This window comes from Mustela nivalis, assembly GCF_964662115.1.
Source record: "Mustela nivalis genome assembly, chromosome: 14".
NCBI lineage: Eukaryota > Metazoa > Chordata > Mammalia > Carnivora > Mustelidae > Mustela > Mustela nivalis.
In genome coordinates, this window is record NC_139033.1 from 57,953,549 (window position 1) to 57,981,162 (window position 27,614).

General features: G+C 40.2%; 1 pseudogene across 1 annotated transcript; it reads left to right on the plus strand.

Moving 5' to 3' along the window:
* Nucleotides 1-5,401: 5,401 nt before the first annotated feature.
* On the plus strand, nucleotides 5,402-6,092 carry LOC309848449 (ubiquitin-like-conjugating enzyme ATG3 pseudogene; annotated as a pseudogene). The gene has a single exon. The product of its transcript is annotated as a ubiquitin-like-conjugating enzyme ATG3 pseudogene (transcript).
* Nucleotides 6,093-27,614: the final 21,522 nt, after the last annotated feature.

A 27,614-nucleotide genomic window follows, 5' to 3' on the forward strand; every position in this document is an offset into this window, starting at 1 on the left:
TGTCCTCAGTTTCCAAACAGACTTCAGCACAGTGCAAATGAAGGAAGCAGCTGGATAAACTGGAAATGCTTCCAGTATTTTCTCCACTCTGCAGAAAACATCTCCAGCAAGGTTCTGTAGTACATGAGTTAAACTTTCACTTCATCTGTCTGTTGGGACATAAAGACTGTTCTGTTGAACTTGGTGATAAATGCATGATTGAAGGGGGAAAGCTGCTCAGTTAATAAGGGTGTAATGGAAAACCAGGGCCCTGGAGCTTTTAAAATGAAGAATATGGAAAAAGTGAGCAACAGTAATCAAATGTAAGAAGATCCTAACTGGTACTTTTAAGACAGAAGCTGTAGCATTTTGCATAGGCAAGAAGGAAATTAATTGGTGAACCCCACCTATGGCAATCTGCTCGAGTTTCTTTAACTTGATTCCTGTTGAACACTAGAAAGCAAGTGCGATATTTGTTCATGTTTACAGGCTATAAGACGCAATCATTTTTCTAGTTACCCACTGTCTAATAACAATTTTTTCTCAGACAAAGATCATTATTGGCTATAAAAATTCAGCAACAGAAAAGAATAAATTTCAAACAGTCCTACTTTTAGGTGAGTCACATATAGAAAGATTTCCTCTATAAAAAAGGAGGTTTCCCCATAATTTCAGGTGGATCTTGGACAGTTTGTCAGCAAGTGTATTTCATGTCTTCACAGTTTCAAAAAACCATGAAATCCTTACTCTTCCAACTGCTGACTTTGAATTTGTCTGTTCAACACATCTGTGATTATCTGTGGACAAGAAAAACAATAAAAGAAGTGAACCCACTGAAAATCCCATTTATATTCCCAAGTGCCCTTACAACTTGTCCTAATACCTCTCCCTTCCCCATCCTTCTTTTTTTTTTTTTTTTTTAGTTTGTCTCCCAAAGAGTGATAAGCCCAAGGTTACATATTATCTACAGTTTTCAAATCAATATTACCTTATATCACCATTGCTGCACAGTTTAGGGCTTTGCGGCTAGCTACCATGACAATAGATGCACAGCCTGGAACCAGTTTTAGTTAATTAGAGTCAATCAATCCAAACTTTGCTAACTTACTCATGTGAAACAATAGTATAATGAACCAAAGTCGGCAAGATGATTGGGAAACACAAATTATTGCACCCTGATAAATTAAATGTGACTATTACAAAACCTTCTTTCTAAATGAATACTCGGGGAAGGAATATGAGTCTTTAATATAATTAAGAATACAAGGAAAATAAACCTAAAAGAGCTATTAAAAGCCCACCTTTTTTTTTTTTAAAGAAGAAAAATAGAGGTTGTATTATGGGAAGATCTTGTGACATCTTTACGAATATTAATTTGGGAAAATAACTTCCTGTTGTTTCTGTTCATTGGATGGATTAGGCAGAAAAGCAGGACATGCATACTTGGGGGTGCCAGAACCATGGCAGGGTAGTGAAGGAGCAAAAGGGGAGAGACAGATGAGCCTAGACCTTCCCTGTCTATGTGTACACAGCATCAAGAGCGTGGGTTTATGTGACCCCCCATCAATTCTTCTGGTAATGTGTGAAATTGAATGAAAGCCTTTCCCTAGAACTCTGGTAAATCTGATGTGCCAGCATTGGTGTTTGTGACATGCATACTGAGTTCAAGGCCCGTGATAGAATAAATAAAATATACAGCCCTTTTACCTCTATAATTGATAAAAGAAGACAAACCCAAGATTCAACCTCCCATCCACCAAACCTTTCTGTTCCTTTATCCCAAGGTAGCCTGTAAATCCTAACAGAACTTTTACTTGGGTTAAAAAACCATGTTGATGACAAAGAGTTAAATGTTAGAGAACATTTGCAATGCAAATTGATACAAGGGTACTAGAAGTCCCATTAGGAAACAAGACATGGGAAGCAAAAAGGAGACAGAAAGCAGGTTGTGGAGGGTAGAGAAAGGGGAAAAAAAATGTTAAAGGATGATTTTTAAAACAAGATTCTTCTCCCTCAGTCGAGACTAAAATTGGTCCTCTTACTAGCTGTTGGCAGTGAAACATCTCCCATAAAAACTTTGTTAAGAGACAGAGTGCAAAGAGCTTTGGCTTGGAGTTTGGAGACCTGGATGGGAGTGGGGGTGGGGGTCCTCTCCCAGTTAGATGATCTCTTTGGCCTCCGTTTCCTTATCTGCAAAATAGGGTCTAAAGGTAGATCATCACTGAGGAAGCTTCCAACTCAAAATATCCCAACTCCAGGTACAATTTCAAGAACAGTTTTTAATAACTTAATATAGCAACACATGTTAACAACTGCTATATACTGAATATCTCCCAAATTTCAAAGTTGAAAATTAACCCCCAAGGTAATGATATTAAGAGGTGAAGCTTTGGGGGGATGATTAGGTTATGAGGGGAGAGAACTCATTAAAGAGATTAGTGCCCAAATAGAAGAGGCCCTGACAAGTTCTCTCATCCATTCCACTATGTGAGGGCACAGCAAAAAGGCAGGCCCTCATAAACCAGGGAGAGGATTCTTACCACATACCGAATCTGTCAGCACCTGGATCTTGAACTTCCTAGTCTCCAGAACTGTGAGAAATAACTGTTTGTTGTTTAAGCACCCCAGCCTGTGGTATTTCTGTGACAGCCGTCCAAATGTACCAAGACAACTGCTGCGTTACTTTGCTACTTCTGTCATGTGATCAGGCCAATCAAGACAAACACCAAAGATGTATACAGTTTGGTTCATAAAGACATCATAGGTTATGGTGGATTTTATTGCTTTATATTGAGCTCTTATCTATTTTCTCATAATCTACATCACAGTTAATTTACAGTCTTTGTATACTCTAAGCTCATATGCATTTTGTCATCATTTATCAGGTACATAAACAGAGCTTGTCTTAAAAGGGACTTAAAGGTTGGCCCTGCCTCTATGGCAAGACTTGGTGTCTGTGTCTTGGTGAGACCTGGATGGGAGACAGCATTTGTTTCATTTTCCTTATTGTTTAAAGATGACGGCTGCAAGGGTAGGGTGGCTCACTCCTCTTCTTGTCAGAAATGAATTATCAAATGATTTGAAGCTTCTGGAAGACAGGAGATAGGAGTTAATATTGGTTTCGGTGTCCTATCATGTCTAACACAGTGTATCAGCTATAGACAGGCTTAATCAATACCTGTTAGATGATGGACAGATGCATAGATGAAAGAATAGGTTACAGATGGGTGGGGAAATAAATTTATGAGTAAGTGGAAAGTCAATACAAACACAGTGGCATATAGTTTATATTTCTTTGCATTTGGAAAACTTAACGTTTTTATATAGAGAGACTTCTTTTGGGAGATGGAAAAATCTTAGCTAATAGGAGCACATAATAAAATAAAACATATTTATACTCATTGAACTACTAAGAAAAATGTACCTAAAAGGTAAAGTTTTTAAGAAGATTGCAAAATAATTTTTAACATCTCAAAGATGTGTCGTGTGGCTAATTTCCCACCAACCACATCTCAGATTCAAATCCTATCATTAGCAATGAAATGAATTCAAGCCAAGGGTTTAGTTTCCACATATATAATTTATGTCTATAACTTAAACCTCACAAAACCAGTTGCTTCTCCCCAAACCACATAAAAACCACAAAGTATTTCACTGGCCATGACACCGCCAATTGGTGATGAAAAATTTGCTTGTGCTTTTGACATTTCTGTGTAAAACAACAGCTGCTTCACTCACTTGGAAGCAGCCTTTTTCCCCCACTGGGGATTCTTATCCCCAGTGGAGGTGGGTGGGCATCTTGCTGGCAATGTTGCATGCATACAGAGATTCTTAGATACTCCATAGCTGACAGCTAAAATGAACTCATTCTGTGAGGGATATGTTTTCCAGTGGAAGACGGCCAGACCTGCTTTCCTTTGGGGAATGGAGTATGAGGGGTACCATGGCCCTGTTCTCATCATAGTGAGTCTGACACCCACAGTCACATGGGGCTAACCATGTACATTGTAGAAACCAAAGGCTAATACTTTAAATGCATCTAAACTACAAGAAGGAAAATTCTAGGTCAAAAAATGAGCAGACGATTTAAAACAGAAACATATCTGTGAATGCACTGGGTCCTCCTCTTTCTCTATCATCATCACCATAAATATTATATTATTGTTCTTTCATTTCTTAGATTTCTAAGTTCCTGGAACTTGAATATTGTTTGTTCCCTTCCCCTCTGGTCTCCCTTCTTTTCCTGTTAAGTACCTTAAATCATACTCTCAATGAACACACATTCCTTGTGCTTTTAAAATTCAACCCCAGGGAAGAAATGAGACGAGTTTCATTTAGGCACATACCCTCAAAAAGTTGAGCCCTTAGAAGTTGGCTGTCGTTCTAATGTATTCCATACTAATTATTTTAGCCCAGATCCTGCTGACTGCATTTCCACTGTCATCACAATGCACCTTGTGAATGGCAGCCCTTACTCATCAGTTCCAAACCCATCTTGCAGAGTTCCAGTGCAAATCCAAGGCTAGCTCCGCATGAACTCAGGATACTCATAGAGTGGGATACAAGTAGGAGTCAGAAGACTCTACTTTATGTATTGCTGCCACTGTGGAATGGATCTGTTAATCTCATAGAGTTGTAATAAAGATGGACATGGGGCACCTGGGGGGTTCAACCAGTTGAGCTTTGGCTTTGGGCTCAGGTCATGTCCAGCTCCCGGTTCAGTGGGGAGTCTGCTGCTTTGTCTGCCCTTCCCTCTTGCTCTGCTCTCTCTCTCTATCTCTCTCTCTCAAGTAAATAAATAAAATCTTTAAAAAAATAAAAGGATTAACGTACTTAGTAAAGGGGACAGGGACTTGTTAATATTAGCAATGATGACTCAGAGCTGTACAGTAGAAAGAACTCTCAGTGTGGAGATTTCAAGTCTGCCTTCAGCCATTTGTTAACTACATGACATCACTTAACCTCTCTGAACTTCATTATCAGTATCTATAAAATGATAATATATTATTTTAGTGAAATAAATGTGCGGTGTGTGTGTGTATGCATATATATACACATGCACATATATATGCATACACACACATACACACACACACACACACATAGAAATACATATCTCACATATATGTATATCTAGATCTGACACTTTTCAACTTTTCTAAATGGCTATTTTGGAAAGCCACTGGAAATAGCTAAGTACCCGACACAGGTCCTCAGGGAACCAAAGTTTAAGGAAACAGGTGTTACCACCCCAGAAGAGTTTGTGGCAGCTGCAGATCACTTAGTCTATATCTATCCAACATAGCAATGGGCTACAGGGTAAGAAATGAAAGTGAAGGCATACCTACCGACGGGAAACAATTTTTAGTCACGGGAAACAATTTTTGGTCACTTTTGTGCCATGCAAAAGTGGTGCACATAGATGGAATATTCAGATGAATTGGAAGCTACCATTGAAGACGATGGTGATGGAGGATGGGTAGATAGTTACCATAACACAGGCATTGCAGGAATAACTGAAGCAGTTAAGGAGATTACATTGGAAAGCAAGGACAATATAATACTTCAAGATTGCTCAGCAGTCTGTGAGGAGGAGGAAGAGGAAGAGGAAGAGGAAGAGAAAGGAGAAGCTGCTGATATGGAAGTATATGGAGAGAGTGGATTTTTGGAAACAGATGAGGCTACCCTGGACACAAGGGAACTAGTAGAAGCTTGTAAAGCTAAGACTGATGCCGGTGGTGAGGATGCTATTTCCCAATTTAGAACTTACAACATTTATATCACTTATGATAAATATTACCAGACACCAGGACTACAGCTGTTCAGCTATGATGAGTAAAGGTACCCTTCACCATTTGAACACATGTGTGAAAATATCAGTCAAGATCATGTGAAGAAAACAGGAACCAATGAAAATCATCCACATCTCCCTCCACCTCCTCTGTGTTCAGCTTACCCATGCAGGCATGCCCAGGTGATGAAGAAAATAATTGAGACCGTTGCAAAAGGAGGGGGATCTTGGTGTTCCTATGTATCTTCTAATTTTCCTAAAATTTGTACAAGCTGTCCTTCCAACAATACAATAGGATTACATCAGACACTTCACAATGTAATGAAGAGAGCATAAAATCTATCCTGATTATTGGCTTTGCTTTTTATTTTTTTTTATTTTTTTTTAGATTTATTTATTTATTTGAGAGAGAGAGAGAGAGCGTGCATGTGTGCATGAGCAAGAAGAGGCAGAGGGAGAGGGAGAAAGAGAAACAGAGAAGCAGACTCCCCACTGAGCAGGGAACCCATGTGGGACCTAATCTCAGGACCCTGAGACCATGACCTGAGCCCAAATCAAGAATTGGGCACACAACCAACTGAGCCACCCAAGCGCCCCTTGTTCTGATTTTTAAAGAATTAACCCATAGATATGACCATTGACGATATTCACCAGTATATACAATTTCTCTAATAAAGGGACTTTCATGGTTTGCATTAAATTTTAAGTAAGTTCCATTAAATGGCTATTTCACTGACACTCTGTTAAACAATTCAAGAATATCTCTGATAGCTTTCTAATAATTTCTGTACTGCTGGTCTCCAGAGGAACGGAGTAGTAACTAGTAAGTAACTAGTACTTGCTAGTACTAGTACAATGCAAAACACATAGTAACTATCATTAAAACTCAGCCAACAATAGATAGCAAAAAGCCAAAACATGTTACTACCAAAAAATCAGCAATAAATTTATGATAACGTATACAGCAACAAGAAAAAAAAAAAAAAGCCCTTCTTTTATCACTTTTGGAGAATATCTAATATTGTTCTTTCTCCACCATGATCTATATTATGACCCCAAGAAACTCTTTATTACTCTAATTTTTATCAATACTCCATATTTCCTCTATAAGCCCATGATCCCCAAATTTTTGTTTCCATGTTGATTTCTTTTCTGATTCTCCTCTTGATATCTCTGTCTGGATGTTTCACAGTTTCCTTGAACACCACAGTTCCAAAATACGAATTTACCATCTTTCCTTCCTATCTTTCCTTCCTCCTCAAGTGTTTCTACTGCAGCAATTGGCCAATTATCCACTCCCATTGGGAAATAACAGAAATCGTACAATCATTCTTGATTAACTCCCTTTCCCTTACACCCCATGTTTGTTGATAATTCTTTTAAAATATATCTCTGATTTATCAATTTCCCTCTACTCATTTCCGCTATCAATAAAGCATCCTTGCCTCTTCATTTTCTTTCTACACTGACTTATGCCTTTTTCCAACCTGTTCAAACCCAACTTTGAATGTTATTTCTCGTTTTAAAAGCCTGATGAATACTACTCTTTTTAGGATGAACCATCATATTCCTAACACCTCTGAGTTTTTTAGATACAAGGGTACATTGGAGGGAGTGGGCTGGCTATCTAGTTGGAAGGAAGAAGTGAGGGGCCTTCCCTTGGATCTGCATTTCAGTGGGAAGCATGTCACCCCTGGCCTCATCCACTGTTAATTCCCCTTTGATCCTTTGAAGGCACTGATTCCTGCCCAACTTCCTGTCTCACCTATGTTTTGCTTCCCCTCACTCACTGTACTGGGGTCTCATTTGCCCTGCCCCACCTTGCCTTCTCCAAATGTACCAGGTTCAGAGGCACATTTGCTGGTTTTCCCTCTGCCAGATCACTCTTCACCACACTTTCCTAAATCCCCGTCCTCCAGACCCTCACCATCTTTCTAGTTTCTGTTTAATTATCACTTCTCCAGTGAAGGTGTCCTCTCGCTAGGTCAGATTCTCCTTTTGAATGCTGTTAAGTAACTGAATTTGCCAGTTCTACTTATCACAGTTGTAGGGACATGACCTTTAGGAGGCCTTTTGTCTGAAGTCCACCTATCTCGCTCATGTTCTACACCCAGAAGGGCAGGAACCAAGTTGGTTTGGTTCATCTCTGAACCCTCAGTACCTAACATAGAGCTGGGCAAATACCAGGAGCTCTACACGAATCTGCTGGATAAAGGAATTGCTAAGTCTATCTAGATCACTCTTTTCAAACTACCTATCAGTGCTCAAAAACGACCAATTATTTTAATTGCATGTGGATATTCTCTTAAGGACAGTAAATGAAAGCTTTTCTTTCCAAAGTCTAATGTGTTGATTGTCTATTAGATTGTGGACCTGCTCCTCAGATCTGATATTATACAATTTTTGAATTAAAAAAAAGATATTTATTTTTAACTATGTTTTTTAAATTTAAATGCTTCTAATTACTTAGGAATCCTTTAAATCTGTGTAAGTGACCAATAGCCCAAACTTACTAAATTGTTGATATCATTTTCTAACTTTTTCTGGAAGTTGATTCTATTTAAATCTTTTTGTAATTATTCATCCCTGAACACTTATTAGATACCTATTACAATGTGCTGTGAATGGAAAAGAACATTTACTGAGGAGCTTATACTCTAGTAGAATAAACCAATAAATACCTACATTTACACACACACAGACATACACACACGCTTATAGGATAACTAATGAGAGATACTAAGATAACTGTGTCTATGGTGCTGTAGTCGCGTAAAAGACAATTAACTGAAGATTAGTGAGAGTCACAAAGAAGGGCAGCACTGGAGCTGCTCTTGAGTATAAATGGAAGATGACTGACAGACAGTGACCTCCTCCAGTCCTTCAGGAGGAAACAAAACAAAACAAAACAAAAAGTAAACCACTAGGAATAAAGGCTAGGGGATGGTTCACACATTTAATTACTGTCTTGCATGATTCAGACTCCTTAATAAACAGCCCTGCCTCTTGTATGAAATATCCCTCTATATCCATAGTGAGCAAGGACTCTCCTGAACTATAACATCAGTTCATTTGGTTCTCAAACTAATTGATCTGATGAACAAGCAGTCCCAATTTCTTTCTGGACAACTATCAATGTATGCAACTTCCCAGCAGTCAAAAAATATAGATGCCTCCTCCTGTAGAGATATACTTAATAATTCTTCAGTGACTGTACTGTAACTCATTCATAAAACCCCGAATCATTAAAAGCTCCATCTTCATTATTGCCAGATGTCTTACAGGCACCTAAGTCAACACTTCAGAATGACTCCCTGCAAGTTTGCAAGACCAGGTATATCTTTAGGGTCATCCAAGAATACATTTCCTGAAAGGACTCTATTGGAAGCTGACTAACGATACTGTAGAAATGACTTTTAACATTAAGGACTCTGGGGGCAGTTGGGTGGCTCAGTTGGTTAAGTGTCTGACTTGTTTTCAGGTCAGGTTGGGATCTCAGGGTCCTGAAATTGAGCCACACTTCAACCTCCATGCTCAACAGGGAGTTTGCTTGAGGTTTTCTCTCTCTCTCCCTCTACCCTCCGCCCCCTGCTTGCATGCTCTCCCTTCCTCTCTCTCTCTCTGAAATAAATAAGTCTTTAAAAATAGTATTAAGGACCCAGTGTTACTTATATTCTGCCATGATTACCCTGGAAATAAAAATGTTTCCAAAAGACTTAGTTTGAAAAGGAGAGAATCAGTTTCTTCCAAAGATTATAGCAATTTTAAGAACTTCCAAGATCTCTCTCTCTCTCTCTCTGCCTCTCTGGGTGGATGAATAGATGGATATAGTGGTATATACAGTGATAGAAATGTAAAAAGAGGCAGACATCACCCCTCAGGACGCTGACTTTTTTTCAATCAGTGAATAAAATGCAGAAAAAATTTGGTTTAGACATCAAAGGAAATAATTTTTAAACACATTTATTTCCTTATAAAATTAAAATGCCGTAAAAAATTAACTGCCAGAATTGAATCCATGAAACATTTAAGAACAGCAAGCACACGGTCTGAGAGGAGCCTCTGCACGTGCTCCCATCATAGGGTCCCAGGTGACAGAAAGGAGGGACCGTCTGAGTCCCAGCTACACAGCGAACCTGACAAATCCCAGCCACGGACTTTTCAGCTAACTTTATTCCAATGTCCCCAAAGAAAAGTTTTCCCTTTTAAAAAAAACCAATGAAATTGTATATTAAGGGGCACCTGGGTGGCTCAGGGGCTTAAGCCTCTGCCTTCAGCTCAGGTCATGATCTCAGGGTCCTGGGATGGAGGCTCATATCTGCTCTCTGCTCAGCGGGGAACCTGCTTTTCCGTCTCCCTATGCCTGCTGCTCTGCCTACTTGTGATCTCTTTCCAGCTCTGGGTCAAATAAATAAATAAAACCTTTTTTAAAAAAATTGTATATTTAAGACATTTAGAGATATGCTTTTGTCAGAAATGCTGCTGAGGAAAAACAAACAAACAACGAGAACAAACAAAAAACTCTTTTGAGACTGCAAGTTTCCTGCAGCTTGAGCTGGCAACACGGATTCAGCAGCGACAGTGGACCAGAGAATCCTGGACTTGAATCGATGCCTTGATTCCAACAGGGCCCTAAGTGACGAATCACGTTTCTACGTTCCCAAACACCAATTTCTCCCATTCCAAAGTCATCACTGGGCTCCCTGTCTTTCTCGCTGGTATGTTTTACCTTTAAAGCATTGCATTTGCAAACAGTTTATTTTTTCGTCAGCTGTAATCAGTTTTTGAATTCTGTTGTGTTTTATTATTTTTTTTTTTAATCCAAGTATGGTTCTCATGGTGTAGTAAATGACATTAGGCTTTTGTAAATTCTTGCAGAATATAACAGATCATTGGTTTTATAACACAGTCGCTGCTTTTGCATTCTGATGAGATTATTAGTAGCAGCCTAGAATACAACATCCTTGCATACTGTTAGTTAAAAAAAATAAAAGTTTACTAAATGGTCTCTTGTCAACTGTATCTGAAAATCATTATAGTTTCTGTGTTTCCTCTACATGAAGGGGCTCTTCAGCAAACTGGTGGGTTATGTCAACAAGAGGTTACAAAATTATTATCCCGGCTCTGTTTGTTTCCGTGGGGCTTACGCCATGCATTAGCATTCCTATTGTAAATCTCAGGGGCTTAGGTATTTGTACATCAGGTGTGGAACCATTCCAGTGTTCAAACAGAGGATGCTCAAAGCCAATCGGCCTAGTGGTAGCTTTCATTGGGAACGATTTCTGGGGGGTGGAAAACACACTGGGGCTTTTCTGATTTGCCATCTCTCCATAACACAGATTAGCCCTTTGGGGTGTTCTGTGGCCTCCTGTAGAGAGATTTAAAATCCATTCTATTAATAAAATTAAGTGCTTCTCCCTCTTGGGTCCATAGTCTATGATGCAAATGAGCTACGTGTGATATTTAAGGGGCAAATGGTCCTCCATGCGCTGCAGCGTGGCGGCGGTGCGGAATCGAGCAGCGCGAGACTTGCAGGCGGAAGTGCCTGCACAGACCGGGGAGCAGAACATTCCCTTCGGTGTGTGCGTTCTGTTTTTAGGGCTGAAACAATGACATTTGAAAATTGCCTATTGCATGTGCACCTTACCTTTCTCTCCATACCACTTTACACACGCGTATCTGCTATCTGCATTAAGATCATGACATTCTGGTCTTCAAATTGATACAATGCCAAATAAAAAGCTATCCCGTGAGCTGTAATGGTTCTCTAGAAGTCACGGCATTCAACATAGTCAATAATATGAATTTTTAAATGTGTAAATGCATACTAAAATGAGAGATCTGATTTGCTTCAATAGTTCTGGCCTATGAGAGATGCGTAATACAGTGTTTTAAAAAACTGCTTGCATCTAGTTTGCATTTTACCTGAAAATGGGAATAATGAGAATGATGAATTTTGTAAAAATTTCATATTCTGTTTTGAAATTCGCCCCATGACAGTTTCAGAGGTGAATACATTTCTCACTCTTCTTTTGCTTTTTATTTTCTTTTTCCTTGGTTTCTGGGGATAGCTTTGTTTTATTGACATCTTAATACGGAATAAGGTTTAAAATTAAGACATTTAATGATTCTCTTTGGAATTGTAAGCATACTCTTCCTATTCTTTTGATTTAGCCATTGTTAACTAGTGACATTCCACATCAGGTTTCTTTATTGTTCATTTTTAGGAATGCAAATTCTTCTTGACAATGCAAGCTCTTTGTAAAAATAGTTACTTTTAAATGACTATAATTTTTTTTACTAAACTAGTTCATCTAAATGGAAGACCATCAGATTAAAAAAAAAAAAAAAAAAAAAACCTTCCATGGATCAGGGTTTCAGGACAAGGTCCAAACCTCTGCCTTCAGCTGAGCTACAGAACATGTACTAAGAACTAGGTAGGGCTAAGGAGACCAATTTGAGGAACTGAAGCTGGTTGCAATATAATGGGCAAGTTAAAAAAAAAAATTACAGCACAATATATTTAATGCTCTCTGGTGTATAATCGGAGAATGTACTGTCCCTGAAGATGAGTAGGATTCAGAAAACCATTGTGTACTGTTTGACTTCCCAGGCAGAAGCAGCTGCCTTTCCCAGAGATTGGGCTTCTTTGCAAATCAATGGGATAAGGAAGCTGGAGCTCCAAATGTACATGGATAAGGGTTTACACCCACCTCCCACACTTGCTGTGTGATCTAGAGCAAAACAATCATCTTCTCTTAATGTCCTGTTATCTGCTCTGAAAATGGAGCCCTGTTCATAACTACATGGTTGGACGTATGGTTTTAAGTGAGAAATGCACCTGCTATGTGCCTGGCACATAGCAGGTGCTTATGAAATGCTATCTGGAAGTAAGTTCATTGTTACTCATAGAACCCATGTGTTTATGCACATGTGTGCCTCCAGGAGTCAGCTTTTGACCAGGGCAGTCAAATTCTCTTTGCTGAAGATTGTGCTTCTTTCCCCTAATTCAAACAGTATGTGCTCAAATGCTTCTGTAAACTTCTCACCCATGTGGCTTCATCCCACCTTCTATTCTGGTCTGGTAAAGGTGTTCTTTTAGTCCATTTTGCTCTCTCCTTATTGGTGACATTAAATAACAGATTATGAGGATGGTGAATTTGATCAGAAGCACTCACGTGTATGTGTACATGTGGAAGTAGACATTTGCTCCATTTACTGAATGTGATGTGGCTTCAGTCACATCATGGGATTGCTTTGAAGATCTGTGCTCTGTGTTACCTTGGAGCTGTGGTCTCTTTTTTCCTACGTGAATGAGTACATCATGCTGTTTTCCTAGGCACCAGTTAGTACGGACGTACTTGAATTGTCTCTGGCAAATTGCCAGGGGTGTGAGTCAAGGCCTCTGATCTCTGCATTGGTCCCGGCTTCATGAATCAGTCTTGGGCTGGGATCCTCTCAGTGGATCTGACTTCCTGCAACCCTGATTCCAAGCCTACCTCTTCTGTTTCTGTGTTTTCTTCTTGTCTTAGTCCATTTAGGCTGCTATAACAGTATCACAGACTAGGGGGCTTATAAACAATATTGATTTCTCACAGTTTTAGAGGCTGGAAGTCCAAAATCAAGGTGCCAGCAGATTCCGAGTCTTGGGAGGACCTGCGTTCTGCTCCATAAATGGCATTTTCTACTGTGTCCTCATGTGGCAGAAGGAGAGAGGGAGTTCTCTGGGGCTTCTTTTATAAGAGCACTAACCCCATTCATAAGGGCTTCACCCTCATGACCTAATCACTTCCTGAAGACCCCACCTCCTAATGCTATCTCTTGGGGATTCAGTTTCAACATGTGAATTTGGAAGGAAAGCAAACATATAGTCAATAGCACTTCCTTTATTTTTTCAATTTTTTATTTAAATTTTAATTAGTGAACACAATATTGGTTTCAGGAATAAAACTTAGTGACTCGTCACTTACATATAACACCCAGTGCTCAACACAACTAGAGCCCTCCTTAATCCCGACCACCCATTTCGCCCATCCCCCACCCAGTAGCACTTTATCTTTTTTATTTTTTAACTTCAATTAGCCAATATATTGTACCTCATTAGTTTTTGATGTCGTGTTCAATGATTCATTAGTTGCATATAACACCCAGTGCTTTAAATTAACCATTATAACACATACATATACCACATACCACGTGCCACACAGCACATACCCACATTCAGCTCTTCTCACCATAATTCTTTAGAGACATTGATTCAACAAATATGTTTTAAGTGCCTCTACATGCCAAGCACTGTACTAAGCAACATGCATAAAAATTAAACAAGAACAAAACTGGCCTTGAAAACACTGACTTGATTCTACACAACAGAAGACAGAGAGGTGACAAATAAGTGAATAGATAACCAAAATATTTTAAGACTATTATCAGTACTCTGAAGGAAATAAATGGGGTGATGTACAAGAAGGTAACCTCCAGCGAAGGTCCTCCAATGATGTAACCACAGAAGGCCTTTCTGAGGAAAATATTCAAGGCAAAACTTAAAAAATGAGAAGAAACCAAGCAAGTGAAGAGATAGAGGGAAAATCTTTTCAGGCTGGAGGCAGATCCAGTACAAAATTCTTGAGTAGGAAGAAGGAACCACAAAAGTTTCATGAACAGCCCCAAAATTCATTGTAGCAAGCTGGAACCTATTGGAGACAGGTACTCAGGACTCAGAACACACAGGTTTTTGCAGACGCTGGAGGCTTAGGGGGAGAATTGTGTCATGTTTTAAACACAAAAGCCAAATGCAGGTTGTTCAGCATCATAGAGAACTTCTCCAATGGATCATATAAGAACTCTACAGTTTGAGCAAAAAAGGGAACAGGAAAGAATCAGACATACAGCAGGGAGTGCAGTTTAGACATTATAGAAACTTTCCAAAAACTAGGATGTGAGCTCTGGATGGGGCAGGAGTTGCAAGTAAGGTGGCAAAGTTTGAGTTGATCAGGATAAATGGAAGTAGAACCAAACGCTTAATGCCAAATTCGGGGGAAGGGAAAGATGAAGGAAATGAAGGCATTCCTGAGGACTCCAGATTGCTGGACTGAACACCTGAGTAGACAACATATCATTTACTAAGATGAGGGACACTGGAGGGGGGACAGTTTCAGGAGATACTAAAGGTAAGCCTGTGAAGTTTGAGATGCCTGTGAGAATTCATGTGACGATGTCAAGAAGGCCTTACCCACTGGGGTTCTGTGTGTTCCACTTGCCTGTTCACCAATATGTCAATACTGATGACTTTAGAAAACTTAACATAACCATCACCATTTGCTAGGTGACAACTTGATCCCTTAGGTGCGTAACATCTCCCTGGTGTGTTGGCTAAACATGATTTTCAAATGTCAGGATTGCTTATTACTATCAGGGCCAATACACAAAATCCACTGTTTTAAATGCTTATCTCAGAGCTCAGGGTGAAGAATGTCTAGCTGAGCGATTGTTGCAAATGGCTAAAGGATGTTAGTACCAAATCTGTAGATCATTGAGGAGGTTGCATGACCTAGAATCTGAAAAATGGAGGTGGACCAACAGGAACATAGCCCCCTGGAAAGATGTTACACAGTAAATGTCTAGTATGCCTTGGTAAATACACTAAAATGTTCCCACCAAATTCCAGAAATGGCAGACCAAAGATATTTTCCCTGAAATACAAATCAAATGGTGCTGCACAGGGGAAAATATTTAGGGGGAGGGAGATGATGGGAGGAAAATTGATTCTTATAAGAGAAGAGCATTACAACATGAAAATTTTATCAAGGAAAACTATAAAATGTTGCAGAACCATTCCTTTCAAATGAATATAAGATGCTAATTGGTAATGTATGTAGTCCCAGAGATGCTTGACATGCAAAGAGTGAGTGAAGTACAACAAAGCATTTGTGTGGGCCATCTGGAAGGGCATACCACACTCCTGCATCTGATGAGAAAGTGGAATTAAACAGAAACTTTAGAAGGCAAGGTCTAAATATGCCTGGCTATGGGTGCCTACATCTTTTTCACGGATCAAGGCCCTGACAAGAAACCCCTCTATCCACCTAGAGATCATGGTAACCAAATGAAATAGAACCAGACTCTCCCCTGCACAGCGACGATTTTCGCCACCCCTTCTGCAATCTGGACATCTCTACGGCTTTACCAAGCATCACACATTGTGTTCCTCATGTACTTTACATGTGAAACTTAAAGTTTTGCCCTGGCTAACCCCCAGAAGCACGGATTTGATCTCGTGTATAACAAACAGACACAGTATTTAGATTTCTAAGACAAAGATGTTGGTACATGCACTTACACACACAAATATTTTCCACAAACACTAAAAAGCATTTACAAAATGGACATATTTGTCTCAGCTCCATAACTGCATGAGAGAATTGCTTTTAAAATATTCACCAAAAGGAAAGAGTAAAAAGCTTGAGGTATGTTTTGATCCACTCCAGCTTATAAATTGGGTTCAAAAATTAAACTTAAGGGTGATAACTACTTAGGACCAAAGTTTTCCTAACTTCTGTACAAATAAATGTCTCAGGGTATAAGGAGAACTAGTCAAATTTTTAAGCACTGTTTGATAGGAAAGAACTGGCTTAATCCTTGAAAATGGGCCATAAAATTCAGTCATCCATTTTTAAATTAATGATTGGGTTTTCGGTGAGGAAACACAGGATGGTGCATTGTTGAGAGAGACAGAAAGGGGAGAGCTATTTGAGAGCATGGAGGTGCCCCGAACTGGGCTGTTGAGTCGCTCAGCCCTGCGTTCTGCACTTCAGGGCTTGTGTTTTCTTCTGAACTCTCGTCATTTACGTCCTTGTTCTGAAGAAAAGTTTCAAGATTTCTTTAGCCTACAGCTGGTTAAAAGACAAACGAACCCAAAGCACAAATACAAACACCTGGGAAATTGCATCTCTGCGATCCATCTACCTCTTCTTAAATACATTTTGTTTGTTTGCCTATCTGAGTGTGAGCCCCAAGGCAAGAGCTGTGTCTTTTTAATGTCTTCTGCGGCACCAAGCATATTGTAAAAGCTGAGGCAATGATAAACAATAATAATAATGCCATTCAAAGGGGTTGCTGACTCAAATATCATGAGTTTAAGCCTAATGGTTTAGACACTTGGAGTTTTGAGAAAAGATATGGCACTCGAGTCAATTTATATAATCCAAATCTGCTTCCAAAATCTGCACCATTCTCTTCTCTGTCTGGGTTGCCCATTTTTAAAACTGTGACAGTGAAAGCAGGCTTTGCCTGCCCACTCTCCCTCAAAACAACAATACAACTATACTAGAGTATAGATGTATCCACCAAGTACTTACTGAGCACCAAATGTATTCATAATATAGTAGGCATTAAAGACACAAAGGTGAACAAAACACATTTCCCACTTTCTCAGATCTCATCATTTCCGGGTAGATCATGAAAGAGTTAAGACAAGGGGGAACTAGATTTTTTAAAATGCATTTGTGAAAAACCATGCCCTGTAGATCATAATGAAATGTACTCATTTGAAATGGATGGTCTGTTCCTAAGAATGTAGCTGCATGGGTCAGCTCTTTGGAGGAAGACGCAAGACTGATTTTCTACGCTCAAGGAGTAGGGACTGCCTGAAGAACGTGCTGAAGTCCTTCTTCACTCACCCGCCTCAGGCAGTGCAGGGTTCACAGACGATGAAGTTCCTACCAGGGAAGTGTCCACCTCCTCTGGGTAAGGGCTTTGAGTTGGCAGAAGGCATCTCATTAAGACAAATAGAAGATGGGCTCTAGCTTCAAAATACTCATCTGCTACCTGCACCCTTCTCTGAACCTTTTATCGGATGAGCTAGTTGTCATTTTTCCAGAATAAGCACCGGAAAGAGTAAGATAGGATGCAGAGGTTTGATGGAGCAAAGAGGGGGATGTGGGAACTTCAGTGTGAAGCACTTTGTGAGAACGACGCTGAAAAGAAGCAAAGAGATGCTTTAAGAATGGGATTTAGGGATGGAGTAGGGAGAACAGGGGAAAATTTGCCTAAAAGTCATCCAAATTTTCTAGTTCGAAACTTGAGAAAGGTTACTTCAAGATGGATTAGGCACAGCTCAATATTCTAAAACTAAATTTGTCTAAATTTTACATAATGAGTTTCAATTTACTGACCCTACTCTTCTGACTGAAATCCTTTTTGCCACTGGTGGATTTTTTGTGACTCAGAACATTTGAGAAAATTTGAAACTGCAGAATCCTAAGGTGTCAAAAGGTAGGATGTGTTGCCGAGACCTTTTCATGCTCTGAATGAATGCTATGGATTGGATTGTGGTCTCCAAACCCCCAAATTCATACACTGAAGCCCCAAACATTGATGTAATTATGTTTGGAGATAGGGCCCTTTGAAAGGTAATTAAGGTTAAATGAGGTCATAAGGGTGGAAGCCTAATTCAATGACTGTTGTCCTTACAGGAAGAAGAGACAGTAGGGATTCCTGCACAGAGGAGAGGTCATGTGAGGACACAATAAAACACAACCATCTGCAAGGTAAGGAGAGAACCTTCAAGAGAAACCAAACCTGCCAACACCTTGATCTTGGACTTCCAGCCTCCAGAACTGTGAGAATGAATTTCTGTTGTTTAAGCCTCCCCGTCTGTGGCAGTTTGTTACGGCAACCCTAGCAGACTAATACAGTGAACTTCAGGGATTACCAAGTAGGAAAATTGCTCTTCATAAAAGAGGAGATATTACAAAAATGCTAGGAGGGGAAAGAAGGGTAATCACAGAGAAAGCAACATAGAAACACAAGCAGTATTGTTTCGGTAGGGTGGGGAATGGCGAGTACAAGGACAACATGTACAAAATCTACTTCTTACTTCCCTTCTCTCAGAGACATAATTCTGATGACAATTCATCCTAAGACAGCATGAATATAGTGAAAATTCTCCTAAATGATGATAATACATGAGCACCCTTTCTCTCTGACCCCTCCATACCTTGGTTCAGACATTCATCAGCAAACTGCTCGATACTTAGGAACCTTAACTGCCTCGGTGGTGATTGTTCCAGCAGCTTGCTGATTAGCGGAAGGCCGACCATGAGTCTTAGCTTGTGCAAACATAGAGTTGTCTTTATCTCCTTTTCCATCCATAATGTCAGAACAGGATCAGAGACAACAGGACACAACCAGAAACAAGAAATGTCTTCCCATGAGAAGAAATTGTTTACATGTCCAGAGCAAACATCTCACGTAATAGATGAAACAGAGCTTCACCTATCTTTGGAGATGAGAACACTAACTAAATTACTGGCCCACAAAGAAAATAAAGGCTCTTGTTCATTTAGGCACTGCCTTTTTTTTTTTCCTTACTTAGCAGAGACCCAGAGATCTCATCCATATGTGAGTTCTCTTCTACTTCCTGGACATTCCATTAGGCTACATTTTCCAGTCTCTGTTCCAGTAGGTGTAGCCATATCACTAACAGACCTCACCAAAGGATATGAGTGGAAGGAACATGAGTTACTTACAGGCCCACCAAAGAGTCTTTTTTTTTTTCATTTATTTATTTTCAGCATAACAGTATCATTATTTTTTCACCACACCCAGTGCTCCATGCAATCCATGCCCTCTATAATACCCACCACCTGGTACCCTGACCTCCTACACCCCCGCCACTTCAAACCCCTCAGATTGTTTTTCAGAGTCCATAGTCTCTCATGATTCACCTCCCCTTCTAATTTACCCCAACCCCCTTCTCTCTAACTCCTCATGTCCTCCATGCTTTTTGTTATGCTCCACAAATAAGTGAAACCATATGATTATTGACTCTCCCACCAAAGAGTCTTATTTCTTTTCCTTGTCCATTAGCTGAAGAGAAAGAATACTCACTCAGAGGACCTGAATGGAGGTGAATCTCATGATGAGAAAAGCCTGGATCCTTGGAGGATTTACACAGACAAGCAACCCACCAGCCCCCCAGATCCAATGGACTGACATGAGTAAGAAAAAACCTTTCATTATATCAAGCCATTTATATTGTGGAGTTACTTACTAGAGTAACAGACTGACTCTAACAACACGTATTTAACTTAGAAGCAGCAGAGTCCTGTTCTTTCTTGTCAATGAGTTTCAGGATTTTTCATGCTAAGGAATGATAATCAAGCTAAACAATTTCATACTCACACTGATCTTTCTGTAGCTCTGAGTCTATGCCCACGCAAGGCTAAAGGGTAACTAAGCTGATGGACTTAACAGTTTTTTGATGGAATGTAAAGCAAGGGTCATGGTGATCTTTCACAGTTGAGTGATGTCTTTCTCCAAAGAGGTGTGCATGTTGGATTGATTCCATAAGAGTCACTCTCCCCTATGGGTCTTGCCACTCTCCCTTATAATTCTACTTTCTTTGGAATGGAAGAACCCAGGCAGGGCTCTATAAGCAATTACTAGATATCACTTGATGATTATATAATCATACATATTTGAGTGTGACAGGGCTATACTCTGAACTATGGCAGTACAGGGTAATTATGGCCTGGATATGTTTGTGGGATAGTAGCAAAGACACCTCATGTGTGTGTGTGGGCTTCCTGAAAGTCTCTTAGGAGAGCAGTTCTGCAGGGTGCATTTGATTAATCTCTCAATTGTAATCTCCTGCCTCCCAACCTGTAGGAAGAATAGAGGGAAGAACTGAATATTCTCCAATCCCTTTGCCTGTTCCCATCTGGGTTTTTCATGTGCTCAATGGAATAAAGAAATCTGGGAGCAATGAGAGGGTGTGTAGATCTCTGGGGTGTGTGTGTGTGTGTGTGTGTGTGTTAACTGGGTTGGTAGCTAGATAGCAGTCCTGGGAGAGATGAAAAGTAGGGAGGGAAGTAACAATGAGTGTTTGAATATTCCACTCACCCTTGGGCCTTTTGCAAACAAATGACTGGTATAACCCTGCACAATAGTACCACAGGTATTATTAATTAGAATGAGCCATATTATTTGATAAACTTTTACTATACAAGAGAACATATGAATTTTTTCACTATTAATAACTAATAGCATTTGTTTAGAACCTGATGGTCCACACAGCATTTGCATAAACATTATCTCAAAGAAGGCATTTTTTTGTGACCTACATCACATCCCCTTGGCCTAGGTCTGATTTCAGAGCAACTGTGATGGGCAGTTCTGGCTCAAATCCAAGCAGCAACTTCTCTCCTTTTATTTTATGCCTCAGAACTTTCTCTAAAGCCATACAACCCAGTCACAGCCAGGAAGTGTGGTCATGGGGTAAGGGAATAACATTTCTGGGGCAGGGTAGAACCCTTAAATGATGAGACATAGCCATCAGTGGATAAATGTCCCAGCATCCCATGTTCTGGAGAGACATTTCCGAGGTGTACCCTCTATACTATTCTCAGAAAGCCCCAGCTGGAGATTAAGACCTAGCTGCCCACAGCAAGAGCCAATCAATAGTGCATATATATGATATTTCCTACCTTCCTGTCTCCTTCCTGCTCTATCAAGGCTGCTTCCAAAGACCTCCTCCCAGTAAACTACCTGTATCTAAATCCTTAACCCAGGATCTGCCTCAGGGTAACCTAACTAAGGTTCTCGCTTAGTCTTTTCTACTAGATAGAAGCCCCAAACATGATGCCATGTACTAGTTACATCTGTAGTAAAGAGAAAGAAGCTAACAGTGTATTGGGGCAGCCCAGGCTCCAACTGCTGGGTGGTTAGGAGCTGCCAGTTACAGGATGGGCAGAGGTATACATCTTGTCTGGGACAGAAATGCACCATGCTGAGCTGAAGCAGCAATACCTCCTAAGAGTCCGTCTGTACAGCTCAGCATTACCGCACTGTCCCTCCCAACCACTTTCCATTGGCCAAAGGAAATCAAATGGCCAAGACCAACATCACTAGGGTAGCACAGGAGGATGTAGGATAGAGGGAGAGGAGAAGAGTTAGAAACAATGATATAATCTACCACTACCACAACTGCTAATTACCATGAACAATCATGCATTTAGCATGATTACAACTGGACCTCATACAGTAGGGGTCCAGCTGTAAACAAGACAGACATGATTTCTACCTTTATGGAGGTTATAGGTGTGTGTGTGCCCCCCCAAAATTATATTATTCATTATTATTCATAATTTTCAGCCTTTGTTGATTTTGAAGTATACTTGATGTGTCTTAGTGGTCTCCATTTTAAACAGGTTTTTATTGTATTGTATTTAGGTGATATAGGAAATGAAATTTAATATACAGTAATTCCAGGATATCCTTTTTAAGTTTCAGTTTTGACTAAGTCCCCAATTCCTTGCCATTTTCCTTCATACAGCAATGAAACCCCTTTTAAAATTCCAGTTATTTTTAGTTCTACTTGTATTTAAATTCCAGGTAAATGTGAGTTCATTTAAATATATATATATATTTTCTTAAATGAGGTGAGCAGAAGTTGAAATGAGAGAATCCATATAATGAAGGAAGAGGCATGAGTTTATAGATGAGATAAGCGAAGGGGATATCATTCTCATTCTTTGCCAAATCTGATGTTTTCAGCCCATGATATCACTGCCATTTCCTCAGTGGCTAGCACAAGTACTGAAATATTATAAGGGCTAAGTGGACACTTATTGAATCAGCGCAAGAATGCATACATGGCTCAGTCAGTAAACCAATCACTGAAAAGAGAGAGAAACCTAATGATTCCCTGCTAGTGTCCATGGACTGCCATAGGCTTCTGTAGTATAAGATGGCTCCATGTTCAGGGCACACATTCCTTTGAAGATGGGTTGGGTGACCACTGATGACACTCACAAGGGCCAAAGGGCAGCTCTCCAGTGAACTCTCTATCTTCGTATATTATAGGTGAGATATCCTCTTAATGTATGAGACAGGCCACCACCTAGAAGGCTTACCACAATGTCCCTGAGGCTGCATCTCCTGGATTTCCCCAGCAGCTCTCTCCTCCCCATCCATACTGAGCCGCTGTAGTTTCCAAAACTTGCCATGATCTCTGCCATTTTATCAACATCTATGACTTCTTTTCTCTATTTCTTGTCTATCTTTCCCTTCCTTGCCCTCCTGGAAAGGCTTCCATTTCTCCAATGAGAATGTATCTTGTTTACAAAGTCTTCCCCGAACTTTCAAAGCAAACAATCACTCGCCCCTCCAGGTTCTCAGAGAAACTTCCATGCATGGTGCTCTGGCTCTTCTGACATTACACTGCATGTACTAGCTCTTACAGAGTTCTTAAGTAGGTACTCAAATACCTGGTAAAAAATAAGTAAGAAGTTTACCTAACTGATTAAAGAATCCTTAGCCAATGATTTTATATAAGTTTATGAAGTCACACATACAAAATGCTATTTTAGAGAGCAGAGACTTTCTCAGGCCTTCTTAAGCCCTTTCCCTGAATCCCACAATAAATACCCATCTCATCAGGCATTCTGACCTCATTTTATCAACAAGCATTTTTGAAAATCTGGGAAACAACAGCAAAACAAACAGATGAGCATATTAGCATGAAATATGCAAAATTCTGTGTTCTTGTTTGAAGGGTCACATTTATTGCCCTTAATCCAGTTTACAAATTGCAGGAGTTTAGAAGGCTCATTGATGTTTGTGTTTGATTAAGACACGACCATATATTTAAGAGCTGGCAAGACTATCGAGCCAGGCTGTGATTGCAGTGGTAATTAGGCATTTTAACACATATTAGTGTAAATAGCTGTGTAAAATCCATATCAATGTTAGAAACACAAGTGATATGGTTCAATTAAAATATTACAAGGTTGATTTTTGAAGGTGGCTAAAGAATGCTGAGGAGTACCTAGGAAAATTAATTGTTCCCACACAACCACCTAGGCTAACAGAAGCGAATTTAAAGGAACTGCCTTCCAGGCATTCTAATGGGCCGGAGATGGAGCAAGCAGGAGACTCGAGGGCCGGGATTCACTTCCTAACTCCCCCAGGCTTGCTGTGCAATGTGCACGTCCTGAGACGTTCTGTGTCTTGGTGGAAAGGATCTCCCTATTGCTCACCAGAACTGGAAGATCTTAATAAAAGCACATGGGGCAGGAGCGTCTGGGTGGTTCGGTGGGTTGAGCGTCAGGTTCTTTGGGTCATGATCTCGGCGGTGTGAGGTAGAGCCCCTCGTGGGGTTCCGTGCTCAGCGGGGAGTCTGCTTGAGGACTCTCTTCCTCTCTTCCCACTTCCTCTCCATCCCTCCCTCCACCTTGCGCGTGCACATTCTCTCAAATAAATAAATAAATAAGTGAACTGGGCAAGGCTACAAATGTTACATCACAAAGCTGATTACCATATTAACTAAGCCACAACTAAAGCCCGGCACCCCTTATGGATTAGCAAATATTAATGCTTAGCTCCTACACTAGGAAAGCTTCGTGCATAGAAAGCAAGCTTGGACTTTGGAATAAGCACACTTGATTTCAAATCTCTGGCCTCCTTTCTACCAGCTGAGGGATAGGGGGCACATTCTTTCACCTGGCTAGATCTCGGTTTTCTCATTTGTACAATAGGCAAAATATCTGCCTCATAGAGTATTGTGTTAAAAATTCAATGAGTATCTATCTATCTATCTATCTATCCATCTATCTACCTATCTATACCTCCTAAGAGGGCAGTTTAAGACTCATATTGCCAAGGGTGATATCCCAAGAAGAATATCATAAGCAAAAATCAAGAGATATTAAAATAAACTATTATTCTACCTCTCTGTATTTTACATTATACTTAAAGAATTCAGTCCTCCATTGCTTCCACAGACTCAGTATGCTGCCAGTGAGGGTCAAGCCTCAGGGCTACCTCAGTCCATCAACTCTTTCTTTCTTTCTTCTTCTTCTTCTTCTTTTTTTTTTAAGATTTTATTTATTCATTTGGCAGAGAGAGAGAACACAAGCAGGCAGAGCAGCAGAGGGAGAGGGAGAAGCAGGCTCCCCACTGATCAGGGAGCTTGATGCGGGGCTCCATCCCAGGACTTTGGGATCACGACCTGAGCTGAAGGCAGTTGCCTGACCAACTGAGCCCCTCTTCAGGTCTTTCTGGCAGCACAGAATCCCTGGGGTCATAAACGGAACTTGGAGACCTGCATCCCAGCTCTCCTAAGGCCAACACCAGACACCAGGCCGTCAAATGGTTTGGATAAATTCCTGTTGTGCTTGGTGGGAGAGAGACAGACAAGACACAGTGTAACCCTGCCATCTGTTGACCTAGCAGCATATTGTGGCACTTCTGATATGACTTGAGATCGTGCCACTCTCCAAGCCCGGAAGGAGGGCAAAAGATCAGTATTTACAAGAAAGGAATTGCGAACTTTATTCTGAAAACTCTAGCTATACTTCTGCACTTTAAATATGATACGCAGGCTGGTGGAACCAGAGATTCCACGTACAATATTCCTGCAAGTCCTTTCAGTTCTATCCCACTCCATTCCACCCGAATACCAATATGATTATTAAAACAGCTCTCTGCACTTCTCTGGGGGCACATTCAATAGATTTTTGAAGGTAAATCATATGAACAAAGAAGAATAACTCCAATATATGTCACTAGAAATAAAGGGCTTCCTACAGGGCATGTGGCATTTTTAGCTGTGTATGCCAGGTCTGTTATCAAACATGTAATATTGATCAAAAATTAAAATACTGTCTTCAACGGAAACTGCAGCTTTGGTTCTAAAATATCTGCCATGAAGGTATTAATAACCAAGCCTCCTAAAGTGAAGATAAATTGACCTCTGATTAGAATAGAGCTGAAGCTATGTTTCTCGAGAAAAAGGAGAAATCAAGGAATCATCTTTCACCTATTTCTAAACAGGATTACATAAATGATTTTCAGATCGATTCTTGTCTGTCCGAATTTTAAAGATCCCCAAAGATTCCAGCCTCACTCCCCTTGGTTAGCCTACCACAGTAGCATGTCCACCATTAGGACCAGCATGGTTTATACAAATGCTTCAAGCTCCTTTACTGTTTTCCTGTCCCCAGTGAGGGCTGGCATTGGTTCATCAACCCTCTCCCAGGAGAGCTCTTTAAATCTTTAAGACAAGTATTCGACTTGACATTCATGCTCTTGTTACTGAGGATTTTGTTTTGTCATGCTATGTCGTTTTTTGCTGGTTTATTTTTGAGAGACTGTTGTTTTCATTCCATTGAAGCAATGGAAAGATTATTTATAAGGTGTCTACTAAACAAAGAGCAAAATGCTAAGTAATGAGAATACCAGTACAGTGGGTCGGCTATGTCACAGCAAATATGCAGGTGTGCAAAATGAGGGGCTTTCTCTTTTTCCTTTCTTTCTTTCTTTTTTTTTTTTTTAAACTTTGTAGCCATATAATATCCATTTTAGTTCCACATTTCACCTAATTAAGGAAATCTGCTTTAGTTCCATACAGGTTGTCTTAGGGCTTATTTTCAGACACCTCAAGGTTGTCTCTGTCTCCTGAGGACAAGCTCAGTCCATTTATAGGGCTAGCAATATTGTTGAAGTATTGAGGGTTTATGAGAATTTGAGGTATTTTCTATTCCCTGCAAATTCTCAGTGAGAAGTGGCTCTTTTTTCTTTTCTTTGGTCATTTTGCACTAATAGCCCCCCCTTGGAGATATTTTGGGTCCCCACATGGCCACTGCTTCTCAGGTTCTCACGGTCTCCTTGTGTCCCCACATTTTGATCCAAGGCTCCTTGGCTTTCACCAGCTCTCTTGGTGGCATTCCTCACCCCTTGGGGAAACACAGAAACTTTGAAGCTCTCCTATACTTCTTAGAGTAACTCTAGGAAGAAGGAGAAATGCTGGTTCAGGGCATCCTTAAAAGACGTGGCAGATCTTGCTTTGTTTCCATAACTCTTGCCTGGGGCCAAGGAGGACTTCCCAAAGAGTTTCCACCAGGGGTGCTGTGTGTCAAGCCCTTTCTGCTCCCCACCCCCCACCTCAGGCTTCCCCTGCAGCAATGGAAGGGTCCTTGCATAGGAACGTGCCTACACACTCATCTTGGAGACAAGCGAAGCCCTCACAAGCAACTCTTCCCAAACTGAAAAATTTTTTCTCTACCCTAAGGGTCTGAAAAATCAAGACTTTCACTTGCCTACTGTTCTTTTGTGTTAATTTTACAAATTTTATTCCATCATCCAACCCAAAGAGTAATAAAGCAGTTTCTCACAGGAGCACCACACCATTAGTGAGATCTCTGATTGGACCAGCCTGCAAATTATCTGAAGGTAATGTATACTAGGTAAAATCCTTTGTCATATCTTTATAACTACACATCAGTTTCCTGGAACTTCTCCTGTCTCTACCTCATTCTCATTCTCATATGTATAATTTCCGTTATTTAAAATTTCCAGGCATGCTCCACACGTACACTGACCAAGAATTTGGTTCTCCTTAAATAATGAGGTCAATAATAGCATTGCACCTACTTCCATGAACTGTCATCTACCTCAGTCCTTAGAAAATGTTTTCAGATGGAGACAGAGGGAAATTAAGTACACACTTTTTAAAAACTCCATTCTAATGGATTGAAAGAATGAATGTTCTGACAATTGTATTTCAGGGAAAGTTAAAAAGACTTGATCAACCACAAAGCAATTCACTTCTCCCCATACTCAGACACTGTAATGAAGTATTTCAGAGAGTTAAAAAGGGTATAGAAAGCCCAGCTTTTCTAGTGCTCTGAAAATCCCCAAACAATCCTCAATTGCAGTATATTTTTGTCTACTTTTCAGAAAAAAAAAATGCTATACAATAAGTTTACAGAGTATCTTTGTTTAATTAAGTTGGAAGAGTCTAAATGTGTCTCAATCACAGCATCTTGGTGAGTTAAAGGGA